This window comes from Salmo salar, chromosome 12 (assembly GCF_965601325.2).
Source record: "Salmo salar chromosome 12, fSalSal1, whole genome shotgun sequence".
Taxonomy (NCBI): domain Eukaryota; kingdom Metazoa; phylum Chordata; class Actinopteri; order Salmoniformes; family Salmonidae; genus Salmo; species Salmo salar.
The window spans coordinates 58,014,078-58,028,375 of NC_138302.1; positions in this window are offsets into that span (position 1 = coordinate 58,014,078).

Sequence of the window (14,298 nt, forward strand, 5' to 3'; positions counted from 1 at the left end):
TGTATAGAGCTCCACATTGATCTGGTACTGGTACTCCCTGTATAGAGCTCCACATTGATCTGGTACTGGTACTCCCTGTATAGAGCTCCACATTGATCTGGTACTGGTACTCCCTGTATATAGCTCCACATTGATCTGGTACTGGTACTCCCTGTATAGAGCTCCACATTGATCTGGTACTGGTACTCCCTGTATATAGCTCCACATTGATCTGGTGCTGGTACCCCCTGTATATAGCTCCGCATTGATCTGGTACTGGTACTCCCTGTATATAGCTCCACATTGATGGGGTACTGGTACTCCCTGTATAGAGCTCCACATTGAGCTGGTACTGGTACTCCCTGTATATAGCTCCACATTGATCTGGTACTGGTAGTCCCTGTAAATAGCTCCACATTGATCTGGTACTGGTACTCCCTGTATGTAGCTCCACATTGATCTGGTACTGGTAGTCCCTGTAAATAGCTCCACATTGATCTGGTACTGGTACTCCCTGTATGTAGCTCCACATTGATCTGGTACTGGTAGTCCCTGTAAATAGCTCCACATTGATCTGGTACTGGTACTCCCTGTATATAGCTCCACATTGATCTGGTACTGGTACTCCCTGTATATAGCTCCACATTGATCTGGTACTGGTACTCCCTGTATATAGCTCCACATAGATGGGGTACTGGTACTCCCTGTACAGAGCTCCACATTGAGCTGGTACTGGTAGTCCATGTAAATAGCTCCACATTGATCTGGTACTGGTACTCCCTGTATATAGCTCCAAATTGATCTGGTACTGGTACTCCCTGTATATAGCTCCACATTGATCTGGTACTGGTACTCCCTGTATAGAGCTCCACATTGATCTGGTACTGGTACTCCCTGTATATAGCTCCACATTGATCTGGTACTGGTACTCCCTTTACATAGCTCCACATTGATCTGGTACTGGTACTCCCTGTATAGAGCTCCACATTGATCTGGTACTGGTACTCCCTGTATATAGCTCCACATTGATCTGGTACTGGTACTCCCTGTATATAGCTCCACATTGATCTGGTGCTGGTACTCCCTGTATAGAGCTCCACATTGATCTGGTGCTGGTACTCCCTGTATATAGCTCCACATTGATCTCGTACTGGTACTCCCTGTATATATCTCCACATTGATCTGGTACTGGTACTCCCTGTATATAGCTCCACATTGATCTGGTACTGGTACTCCCTGTATAGAGCTCCACATTGATCTGGTACTGGTACTCCCTGTATATAGCTCCACATTGATCTGGTACTGGTACTCCCTGTATATAGCTCCACATTGATCTGGTACTGGTACTCCCTGTATAGAGCTCCACATTGATCTGGTACTGGTACTCCCTGTATATAGCTCCACATTGATCTGGTACTGGTACTCCCTGTATATAGCTCCACATTGATCTGGTGCTGGTACTCCCTGTATAGAGCTCCACATTGATCTGGTGCTGGTACTCCCTGTATATAGCTCCACATTGATCTGGTACTGGTACTCCCTGTATAGAGCTCCACATTGATCTGGTACTGGTACTCCCTGTATAGAGCTCCACATTGATCTGGTACTGGTACTCCCTGTATAGAGCTCCACATTGATCTGGTACTGGTACTCCCTGTATATAGCTCCACATTGATCTGGTACTGGTACTCCCTGTATAGAGCTCCACATTGATCTGGTACTGGTACTCCCTGTATATAGCTCCACATTGATCTGGTGCTGGTACCCCCTGTATATAGCTCCGCATTGATCTGGTACTGGTACTCCCTGTATATAGCTCCACATAGATGGGGTACTGGTACTCCCTGTATAGAGCTCCACATTGATCTGGTACTGGTACTCCCTGTATATAGCTCCACATTGATCTGGTACTGGTAGTCCCTGTAAATAGCTCCACATTGATCTGGTACTGGTACTCCCTGTATGTAGCTCCACATTGATCTGGTACTGGTAGTCCCTGTAAATAGCTCCACATTGATCTGGTACTGGTACTCCCTGTATATAGCTCCACATTGATCTGGTACTGGTAGTCCCTGTAAATAGCTCCACATTGATCTGGTACTCCCTGTATATAGCTCCACATTGATCTGGTACTGGTACTCCCTGTATATAGCTCCACATTGATCTGGTACTGGTACTCCCTGTATAGAGCTCCACATTGATCTGGTACTGGTACTCCCTGTATATAGCTCCACATTGATCTGGTACTGGTACTCCCTGTATAGAGCTCCACATTGATCTGGTACTGGTACTCCCTGTATATAGCTCCACATTGATCTGGTACTGGTACTCCCTGTATATAGCTCCACATTGATCTGGTGCTGGTACTCCCTGTATAGAGCTCCACATTGATCTGGTGCTGGTACTCCCTGTATATAGCTCCACATTGATATGGTACTGGTACTCCCTGTATAGAGCTCCACATTGATCTGGTACTGTCACTCCCTGTATAGAGCTCCACATTGATCTGGTACTGGTACTCCCTGTATATAGCTCCACATTGATCTGGTACTGGTAGTCCCTGTAAATAGCTCCACATTGATCTGGTACTGGTACTCCCTGTATAGAGCTCCACATTGATCTGGTACTGGTACTCCCTTTTCATAGCTCCACATTGATCTGGTACTGGTACTCCCTGTATAGAGCTCCACATTGATCTGGTACTGGTACTCCCTGTATATAGCTCCACATTGATCTGGTAGTGGTACTCCCTGTATATAGCTCCACATTGATCTGGTGCTGGTACTCCCTGTATAGAGCTCCACATTGATCTGGTGCTGGTACTCCCTGTATATAGCTCCACATTGATCTCGTACTGGTACTCCCTCTATATATCTCCATATTGATCTGGTACTGGTACTCCCTGTATATAGCTCCACATTGATCTGGTACTGGTATTCCCTGTATAGAGCTCCACATTGATCTGGTACTGGTACTCCCTGTATATAGCTCCACATTGATCTGGTACTGGTACTCCCTTTACATAGCTCCACATTGATCTGGTACTGGTACTCCCTGTATAGAGCTCCACATTGATCTGGTACTGGTACTCCCTGTATATAGCTCCACATTGATCTGGTACTGGTACTCCCTGTATATAGCTCCACATTGATCTGGTGCTGGTACTCCCTGTATAGAGCTCCACATTGATCTGGTGCTGGTACTCCCTGTATATAGCTCCACATTGATCTGGTACTGGTACTCCCTGTATAGAGCTCCACATTGATCTGGTACTGGTACTCCCTGTATAGAGCTCCACATTGATCTGGTACTGGTACTCCCTGTATAGAGCTCCACATTGATCTGGTACTGGTACTCCCTGTATATAGCTCCACATTGATCTGGTACTGGTACTCCCTGTATAGAGCTCCACATTGATCTGGTACTGGTACTCCCTGTATATAGCTCCACATTGATCTGGTGCTGGTACCCCCTGTATATAGCTCCGCATTGATCTGGTACTGGTACTCCCTGTATATAGCTCCACATTGATGGGGTACTGGTACTCCCTGTATAGAGCTCCACATTGAGCTGGTACTGGTACTCCCTGTATATAGCTCCACATTGATCTGGTACTGGTAGTCCCTGTAAATAGCTCCACATTGATCTGGTACTGGTACTCCCTGTATGTAGCTCCACATTGATCTGGTACTGGTAGTCCCTGTAAATAGCTCCACATTGATCTGGTACTGGTACTCCCTGTATGTAGCTCCACATTGATCTGGTACTGGTAGTCCCTGTAAATAGCTCCACATTGATCTGGTACTGGTACTCCCTGTATATAGCTCCACATTGATCTGGTACTGGTACTCCCTGTATATAGCTCCACATTGATCTGGTACTGGTACTCCATGTATAGAGCTCCACATTGATCTGGTACTGGTACTCCCTGTATATAGCTCCACATTGATCTGGTACTGGTACTCCCTGTATGTAGCTCCACATTGATCTGGTACTGGTAGTCCCTGTAAATAGCTCCACATTGATCTGGTACTGGTACTCCCTGTATGTAGCTCCACATTGATCTGGTACTGGTAGTCCCTGTAAATAGCTCCACATTGATCTGGTACTGGTACTCCCTGTATATAGCTCCAAATATATCTGGTACTGGTACTCCCTGTATATAGCTCCACATTGATCTGGTACTGGTACTCCCTGTATAGAGCTCCACATTGATCTGGTACTGGTACTCCCTGTATATAGCTCCACATTGATCTGGTACTGGTACTCCCTGTATAGAGCTCCACATTGATCTGGTACTGGTACTCCCTGTATATAGCTCCACATTGATCTGGTACTGGTACTCCCTGTATATAGCTCCACATTGATCTGGTGCTGGTACTCCCTGTATAGAGCTCCACATTGATCTGGTGCTGGTACTCCCTGTATATAGCTCCACATTGATATGGTACTGGTACTCCCTGTATAGAGCTCCACATTGATCTGGTACTGTCACTCCCTGTATAGAGCTCCACATTGATCTGGTACTGGTACTCCCTGTATATAGCTCCACATTGATCTGGTACTGGTAGTCCCTGTAAATAGCTCCACATTGATCTGGTACTGGTACTCCCTGTATAGAGCTCCACATTGATCTGGTACTGGTACTCCCTTTTCATAGCTCCACATTGATCTGGTACTGGTACTCCCTGTATAGAGCTCCACATTGATCTGGTACTGGTACTCCCTGTATATAGCTCCACATTGATCTGGTACTGGTACTCCCTGTATATAGCTCCACATTGATCTGGTGCTGGTACTCCCTGTATAGAGCTCCACATTGATCTGGTACTGGTACTCCCTGTATATAGCTCCACATTGATCTGGTACTGGTACTCCCTGTATATAGCTCCACATTGATCTGGTACTGGTACTCCCTGTATATAGCTCCACATTGATCTGGTACTGGTACTCCCTGTATAGAGCTCCACATTGATCTGGTACTGGTACTCCCTGTATATAGCTCCACATTGATCTGGTACTGGTACTCCCTTTACATAGCTCCACATTGATCTGGTACTGGTACTCCCTGTATAGAGCTCCACATTGATCTGGTACTGGTACTCCCTGTATATAGCTCCACATTGATCTGGTACTGGTACTCCCTGTATATAGCTCCACATTGATCTGGTGCTGGTACTCCCTGTATAGAGCTCCACATTGATCTGGTGCTGGTACTCCCTGTATATAGCTCCACATTGATCTGGTACTGGTACTCCCTGTATAGAGCTCCACATTGATCTGGTACTGGTACTCCCTGTATAGAGCTCCACATTGATCTGGTACTGGTACTCCCTGTATAGAGCTCCACATTGATCTGGTACTGGTACTCCCTGTATATAGCTCCACATTGATCTGGTACTGGTACTCCCTGTATAGAGCTCCACATTGATCTGGTACTGTCACTCCCTGTATAGAGCTCCACATTGATCTGGTACTGGTACTCCCTGTATATAGCTCCACATTGATCTGGTACTGGTAGTCCCTGTAAATAGCTCCACATTGATCTGGTACTGGTACTCCCTGTATAGAGCTCCACATTGATCTGGTACTGGTACTCCCTTTTCATAGCTCCACATTGATCTGGTACTGGTACTCCCTGTATAGAGCTCCACATTGATCTGGTACTGGTACTCCCTGTATATAGCTCCACATTGATCTGGTACTGGTACTCCCTGTATATAGCTCCACATTGATCTGGTGCTGGTACTCCCTGTATAGAGCTCCACATTGATCTGGTGCTGGTACTCCCTGTATATAGCTCCACATTGATCTCGTACTGGTACTCCCTCTATATATCTCCATATTGATCTGGTACTGGTACTCCCTGTATATAGCTCCACATTGATCTGGTACTGGTATTCCCTGTATAGAGCTCCACATTGATCTGGTACTGGTACTCCCTGTATATAGCTCCACATTGATCTGGTACTGGTACTCCCTTTACATAGCTCCACATTGATCTGGTACTGGTACTCCCTGTATAGAGCTCCACATTGATCTGGTACTGGTACTCCCTGTATATAGCTCCACATTGATCTGGTACTGGTACTCCCTGTATATAGCTCCACATTGATCTGGTGCTGGTACTCCCTGTATAGAGCTCCACATTGATCTGGTGCTGGTACTCCCTGTATATAGCTCCACATTGATCTGGTACTGGTACTCCCTGTATAGAGCTCCACATTGATCTGGTACTGGTACTCCCTGTATAGAGCTCCACATTGATCTGGTACTGGTACTCCCTGTATAGAGCTCCACATTGATCTGGTACTGGTACTCCCTGTATATAGCTCCACATTGATCTGGTACTGGTACTCCCTGTATAGAGCTCCACATTGATCTGGTACTGGTACTCCCTGTATATAGCTCCACATTGATCTGGTGCTGGTACCCCCTGTATATAGCTCCGCATTGATCTGGTACTGGTACTCCCTGTATATAGCTCCACATTGATGGGGTACTGGTACTCCCTGTATAGAGCTCCACATTGATCTGGTACTGGTACTCCCTGTATATAGCTCCACATTGATCTGGTACTGGTAGTCCCTGTAAATAGCTCCACATTGATCTGGTACTGGTACTCCCTGTATGTAGCTCCACATTGATCTGGTACTGGTAGTCCCTGTAAATAGCTCCACATTGATCTGGTACTGGTACTCCCTGTATGTAGCTCCACATTGATCTGGTACTGGTACTCCCTGTATATAGCTCCACATTGATCTGGTACTGGTACTCCCTGTATATAGCTCCACATTGATCTGGTACTGGTACTCCCTGTATATAGCTCCACATTGATCTGGTACTGGTACTCCCTGTATAGAGCTCCACATTGATCTGGTACTGGTACTCCCTGTATATAGCTCCACATTGATCTGGTACTGGTACTCCCTTTACATAGCTCCACATTGATCTGGTACTGGTACTCCCTGTATAGAGCTCCACATTGATCTGGTACTGGTACTCCCTGTATATAGCTCCACATTGATCTGGTACTGGTACTCCCTGTATATAGCTCCACATTGATCTGGTGCTGGTACTCCCTGTATAGAGCTCCACATTGATCTGGTGCTGGTACTCCCTGTATATAGCTCCACATTGATCTGGTACTGGTACTCCCTGTATAGAGCTCCACATTGATCTGGTACTGGTCACTCCCTGTATAGAGCTCCACATTGATCTGGTACTGGTACTCCCTGTATATAGCTCCACATTGATCTGGTACTGGTACTCCCTGTATAGAGCTCCACATTGATCTGGTACTGGTACTCCCTGTATATAGCTCCACATTGATCTGGTGCTGGTACCCCCTGTATATAGCTCCACATTGATCTGGTACTGGTACTCCCTGTATATAGCTCCACATAGATCTGGGTACTGGTACTCCCTGTATAGAGCTCCACATTGATCTGGTACTGGTACTCCCTGTATATAGCTCCACATTGATCTGGTACTGGTACTCCCTGTAAATAGCTCCACATTGATCTGGTACTGGTACTCCCTGTATAGAGCTCCACATTGATCTGGTACTGGTACTCCCTGTATAGAGCTCCACATTGATCTGGTACTGGTACTCCCTGTATATAGCTCCACATTGATCTGGTACTGGTACTCCCTGTATAGAGCTCCACATTGATCTGGTACTGGTACTCCCTGTATATAGCTCCACATAGATGGGGTACTGGTACTCCCTGTATATAGCTCCACATTGATCTGGTGCTGGTACTCCCTGTATATAGCTCCACATTCATCTGGTACTGGTACCCCCTGTATATAGCTCCACATTGATCTTGTACTGGTACTCCCTGCATATAGCTCCACATAGATCTGGTACTGGTACTCCCTGTATAGAGCTCCAAATTTATCTGGTACTGGTACTCCCTGTATATAGGTCCACATTGATCTGGTACTGGTACTCCCTGTATATAGCTCCACATTGATCTGGTACTGGTACTCCCTGTATATAGCTCCACATTGATCTGGTACTGGTACTCCCTGTTTATAACCTCACATTGATCTGGCACTGGTACTCCCTGTATGTAGCTCCACATTGATCTGGTACTGGTACTCCCTGTACAATAGCTCCACATTGAACTGGTACTGGTACTCCCTGTACAATAGCTCCATATTGATCTGGTACTGGTACTCCCTGTACATAGCTTCACATTGATCTGGTACTGGTACTCCCTATATGTAGCTCCACATTGATCTGGTACTGGTACTCCCTGTACATAGCTCCACATTGATCTGGTACTGGTACTCCCTGTAAAGAGCTCCACATTGATCTGGTACTGGTACTCCCTGTATATAGCTCCACATTGATCTTGTACTGGTACTCCCAGCATATAGCTCCACATAGATCTGGTACTGGTACTCCCTGTATAGAGCTCCACATTGATCTGGTACTGGTACTCCCTGTATATAGCTCCACATTGATCTGGTACTGGTACTCCCTTTACATAGCTCCACATTGATCTGGTACTGGTACTCCCTGTATAGAGCTCCACATTGATCTGGTACTGGTACTCCCTGTATATAGCTCCACATTGATCTGGTACTGGTACTCCCTGTATATAGCTCCACATTGATCTGGTACTGGTACTCCCTGTATATAGCTCCACATTGATCTGGTGCTGGTACTCCCTGTATAGAGCTCCACATTGATCTGGTGCTGGTACTCACTGTATATAGCTCCACATTGATCTGGTACTGGTACTCCCTGTATAGAGCTCCACATTGATCTGGTACTGGTATTCCCTGTATATAGCTCCACATTGATCTGGTACTGGTAATCCCTGTAAAGAGCTCCACATTGATCTGGTACTGGTACTCCCTGTATATAGCTCCACATTGATCTGGTACTGGTACTCCCTGCATATAGCTCCACATAGATCTGGTACTGGTACTCCCTGTATAGAGCTCCACATTGATCTGGTACTGGTACTCCCTGTATATAGCTCCACATTGATCTGGTACTGGTACTCCCTTTACATAGCTCCACATTGATCTGGTACTGGTTCTCCCTGTATAGAGCTCCACATTGATCTGGTACTGGTACTCCCTGTATATAGCTCCACATGGATCTGGTACTGGTACTCCCTGTATATAGCTCCACATTGATCTGGTGCTTGTACTCCCTGTATAGAGCTCCACATTGATCTGGTGCTGGTATTCCCTGTATATAGCTCCACATTGATCTGGTACTGGTACTCCCTGTATATAGCTCCACATTGATCTGGTGCTGGTACCCCCTGTATATAGCTCCATATTGATCTGGTACTGGTACTCCCTGTATATAGCTCCACATAGATTTGGGTACTGGTACTCCCTGTATAGAGCTCCACATTGATCTGGTACTGGTACTCCCTGTATATAGCTCCACATTGATCTGGTACTGGTAGTCCCTGTAAATAGCTCCACATTGATCTGGTACTGGTACTCCCTGTATAGAGCTCCACATTGATCTGGTACTGGTACTCCCTGTATAGAGCTCCACATTGATCTGGTACTGGTACTCCCTGTATATAGCTCCACATTGATCTGGTACTGGTACTCCCTGTATAGAGCTCCACATTGATCTGGTACTGGTACTCCCTGTATATAGCTCCACGTTGATCTGGTGCTGGTACCCCCTGTATATAGCTCCACATTGATCTGGTACTGGTACTCCCTGTATATAGCTCCACATAGATGGGGTACTGGTACTCCCTGTATAGAGCTCCACATTGATCTGGTACTGGTACTCCCTGTATATAGCTCCACATTGATCTGGTACTGGTACTCCCTGTATATAGCTCCACATTGATCTGGTGCTGGTACCCCCTGTATATAGCTCCACATTGATCTGGTACTGGTACTCCCTGTATATCGCTCCACATAGATGGGGTACTGGTACCCCCTGTATAGAGCTCCACATTGATCTGGTACTGGTACTCCCTGTATATAGCTCCACGTTGATCTGGTGCTGGTACCCCCTGTATATAGCTCCACATTGATCTGGTACTGGTACTCCCTGTATATAGCTCCACATAGATGGGGTACTGGTACTCCCTGTATAGAGCTCCACATTGATCTGGTACTGGTACTCCCTGTATATAGCTCCACATTGATCTGGTACTGGTACTCCCTGTATATAGCTCCACATTGATCTGGTGCTGGTACCCCCTGTATATAGCTCCACATTGATCTGGTACTGGTACTCCCTGTATATAGCTCCACATAGATGGGGTACTGGTACCCCCTGTATAGAGCTCCACATTGATCTGGTACTGGTACTCCCTGTATATAGCTCCACATTGATCTGGTACTGGTAGTCCCTGTAAATGGCTCCACATTGATCTGGTACTGGTACTCCCTGTATAGAGCTCCACATTGATCTGGTACTGGTACTCCCTGTATAGAGCTCCACATTGATCTGGTACTGGTACTCCCTGTATATAGCTCCACATTGATCTGGTACTGGTACTCCCTGTATAGAGCTCCACATTGATCTGGTACTGGTACTCCCTGTATATAGCTCCACATAGATGGGGTACTGGTACTCCCTGTATAGAGCTCCACATTGATCTGGTACTGGTACTCCCTGTATATAGCTCCACATTGATCTGGTACTGGTACTCCCTGTATATAGCTCCACATTGATCTGGTGCTGGTACCCCCTGTATATAGCTCCACATTGATCTGGTACTGGTACTCCCTGTATATAGCTCCACATTGATCTGGTACTGGTAGTCCCTGTAAATAGCTCCACATTGATCTGGTACTGGTACTCCCTGTATGTAGCTCCACATTTATCTGGTACTGGTACTCCCTGTATATAGGTCCACATTGATCTGGTACTGGTACTCCCTGTATATAGCTCCATATTGATCTGGTACTGGTACTCCCTGTATATAGCTCCACATTGATCTGGTACTGGTATTCCCTGTATAGAGCTCCACATTGATCTGGTACTGGTACTCCCTGTATATAGCTCCACATTGATCTGGTACTGGTACTCCCTTTACATAGCTCCACATTGATCTGGTACTGGTACTCCCTGTATAGAGCTCCACATTGATCTGGTACTGGTACTCCCTGTATATAGCTCCACATTGATCTGGTACTGGTACTCCCTGTATATAGCTCCACATTGATCTGGTGCTGGTAGTCCCTGTATAGAGCTCCACATTGATCTGGTGCTGGTACTCCCTGTATATAGCTCCACATTGATCTGGTACTGGTACTCCCTGTATAGAGCTCCACATTGATCTGGTACTGGTACTCCCTGTATAGAGCTCCACATTGATCTGGTACTGGTACTCCCTGTATAGAGCTCCACATTGATCTGGTACTGGTACTCCCTGTATATAGCTCCACATTGATCTGGTACTGGTACTCCCTGTATAGAGCTCCACATTGATCTGGTACTGGTACTCCCTGTATATAGCTCCACATTGATCTGGTGCTGGTACCCCCTGTATATAGCTCCACATTGATCTTTTACTGGTACTCCCTGCATATTTCTCCACATAGATCTGGTACTGGTACTCCCTGTATAGAGCTCCACATTGATCTGGTACTGGTACTCCCTGTATATAGCTCCACATTGGTCTGGTACTGGTACTCCCTTTACATAGCTCCACATTGATCTGGTACTGGTACTCCCTGTATAGAGCTCCACATTGATCTGGTACTGGTACTCCCTGTATAGAGCTCCACATTGATCTGGTGCTGGTACTCCCTGTATATAGCTCCACATTGATCTGGTACTGGTACTCCCTGTATATAGCTCCACATTGATCTGGTGCTGGTACCCCCTGTATATAGCTCCACATTGATCTGGTACTGGTACTCCCTGTATATAGCTCCACATAGATTTGGGTACTGGTACTCCCTGTATAGAGCTCCACATTGATCTGGTACTGGTACTCCCTGTATATAGCTCCACATTGATCTGGTACTGGTAGTCCCTGTAAATAGCTCCACATTGATCTGGTACTGGTACTCCCTGTATAGAGCTCCACATTGATCTGGTACTGGTACTCCCTGTATAGAGCTCCACATTGATCTGGTACTGGTACTCCCTGTATATAGCTCCACATTGATCTGGTACTGGTACTCCCTATATAGAGCTCCACATTGATCTGGTACTGGTACTCCCTGTATATAGCTCCACGTTGATCTGGTGCTGGTACCCCCTGTATATAGCTCCACATTGATCTGGTACTGGTACTCCCTGTATATAGCTCCACATAGATGGGGTACTGGTACTCCCTGTATAGAGCTCCACATTGATCTGGTACTGGTACTCCCTGTATATAGCTCCACATTGATCTGGTACTGGTACTCCCTGTATATAGCTCCACATTGATCTGGTGCTGGTACCCCCTGTATATAGCTCCACATTGATCTGGTAATGGTACTCCCTGTATATAGCTCCACATAGATGGGGTACTGGTACTCCCTGTATAGAGCTCCACATTGATCTGGTACTGGTACTCCCTGTATATAGCTCCACATTGATCTGGTACTGGTAGTCCCTGTAAATAGCTCCACATTGATCTGGTACTGGTACTCCCTGTATGTAGCTCCACATTTATCTGGTACTGGTACTCCCTGTATATAGGTCCACATTGATCTGGTACTGGTACTCCCTGTATATAGCTCCATATTGATCTGGTACTGGTACTCCCTGTATATAGCTCCACATTGATCTGGTACTGGTATTCCCTGTATAGAGCTCCACATTGATCTGGTACTGGTACTCCCTGTATATAGCTCCACATTGATCTGGTACTGGTACTCCCTTTACATAGCTCCACATTGATCTGGTACTGGTACTCCCTGTATAGAGTTCCACATTGATCTGGTACTGGTACTCCCTGTATATAGCTCCACATTGATCTGGTACTGGTACTCCCTGTATATAGCTCCACATTGATCTGGTGCTGGTACTCCCTGTATAGAGCTCCACATTGATCTGGTGCTGGTACTCCCTGTATATAGCTCCACATTGATCTGGTAGTGGTACTCCCTGTATAGAGCTCCACATTGATCTGGTACTGGTACTCCCTGTATAGAGCTCCACATTGATCTGGTACTGGTACTCCCTGTATAGAGCTCCACATTGATCTGGTACTGGTACTCCCTGTATATAGCTCCACATTGATCTGGTACTGGTACTCCCTGTATAGAGCTCCACATTGATCTGGTACTGGTACTCCCTGTATATAGCTCCACATTGATCTGGTACTGGTACTCCCTTTACATAGCTCCACATTGATCTGGTACTGGTACTCCCTGTATATAGCTCCACATTGATCTGGTACTGGTACTCCCTTTACATAGCTCCACATTGATCTGGTACTGGTACTCCCTGTATATAGCTCCACATTGATCTGGTACTGGTACTCCCTGTACATAGCTCCATTCTTGAGTATTTCATTTTATTCCTCTTGTGTTACAATTTTTATTAATATTATTATATTTAAACTCTGCATTGTTGGGAAGAGCTCGTAAGCAAGCATTTCACGGTAAAGTATACACCAGTTCTATTCGGCTTGTTTGACAAATAAAATTACATTTGATTCGATTTTGATATATTCTAGTGGTTAGTTGGCTCTCACAGGCTGCTTGTTGGTAAAAAGACAGATCTTGCTGCAGAGAGAACCTGGCCAAGAGACTATGGAAGGTTTCCTCATTTCCTTCTTCTGTTTATGGAAAAGCCATCAGTCAGCCAGTGTGTGTGTGTGTGCATGTGTGTGTGTGTGTGTGTGTTTGTGTAACAGTGCATGTGTGCTTGTTTATGTAAGTGTGCGTGTGTGTCTATGTGTGTGTGTGTGTGCGATAGTGTGTGTGTAGTACTCTAGAATGGTATGTGCTACCTGTCGGCTCAGTCTGTCCTAACATAAGTCACAGCTCAGTCAATGTTTTTCAAATATCTTTCTGGAACAGGTTTCTCATTCATTGAATTATAAATCAGAGCGCCAAACCTATTTCATAACAAATGTTATTGAAGAACAATACCATCATGGGCCCAATGTTCTGTTATGATGGAAAAGATGAGACAAATGATTTCAAAACCTTATATAAAGTTATTCAATCTTGTTGTTTTCTCATCAAGCTTTCCCCTCAATGACATTAAAAGCTTATACCTAAACATATTATTGTAGTGCTAAGGAATCAGATATCACAATAATATTCCCATATTTAGTCCCCTATTAACAATCCCCTATTTTAGCTCCCTCTCTCAGTCCCCTTATAGCAGTACCCATAATAGTTCCCATTTTAGTCTCCGCT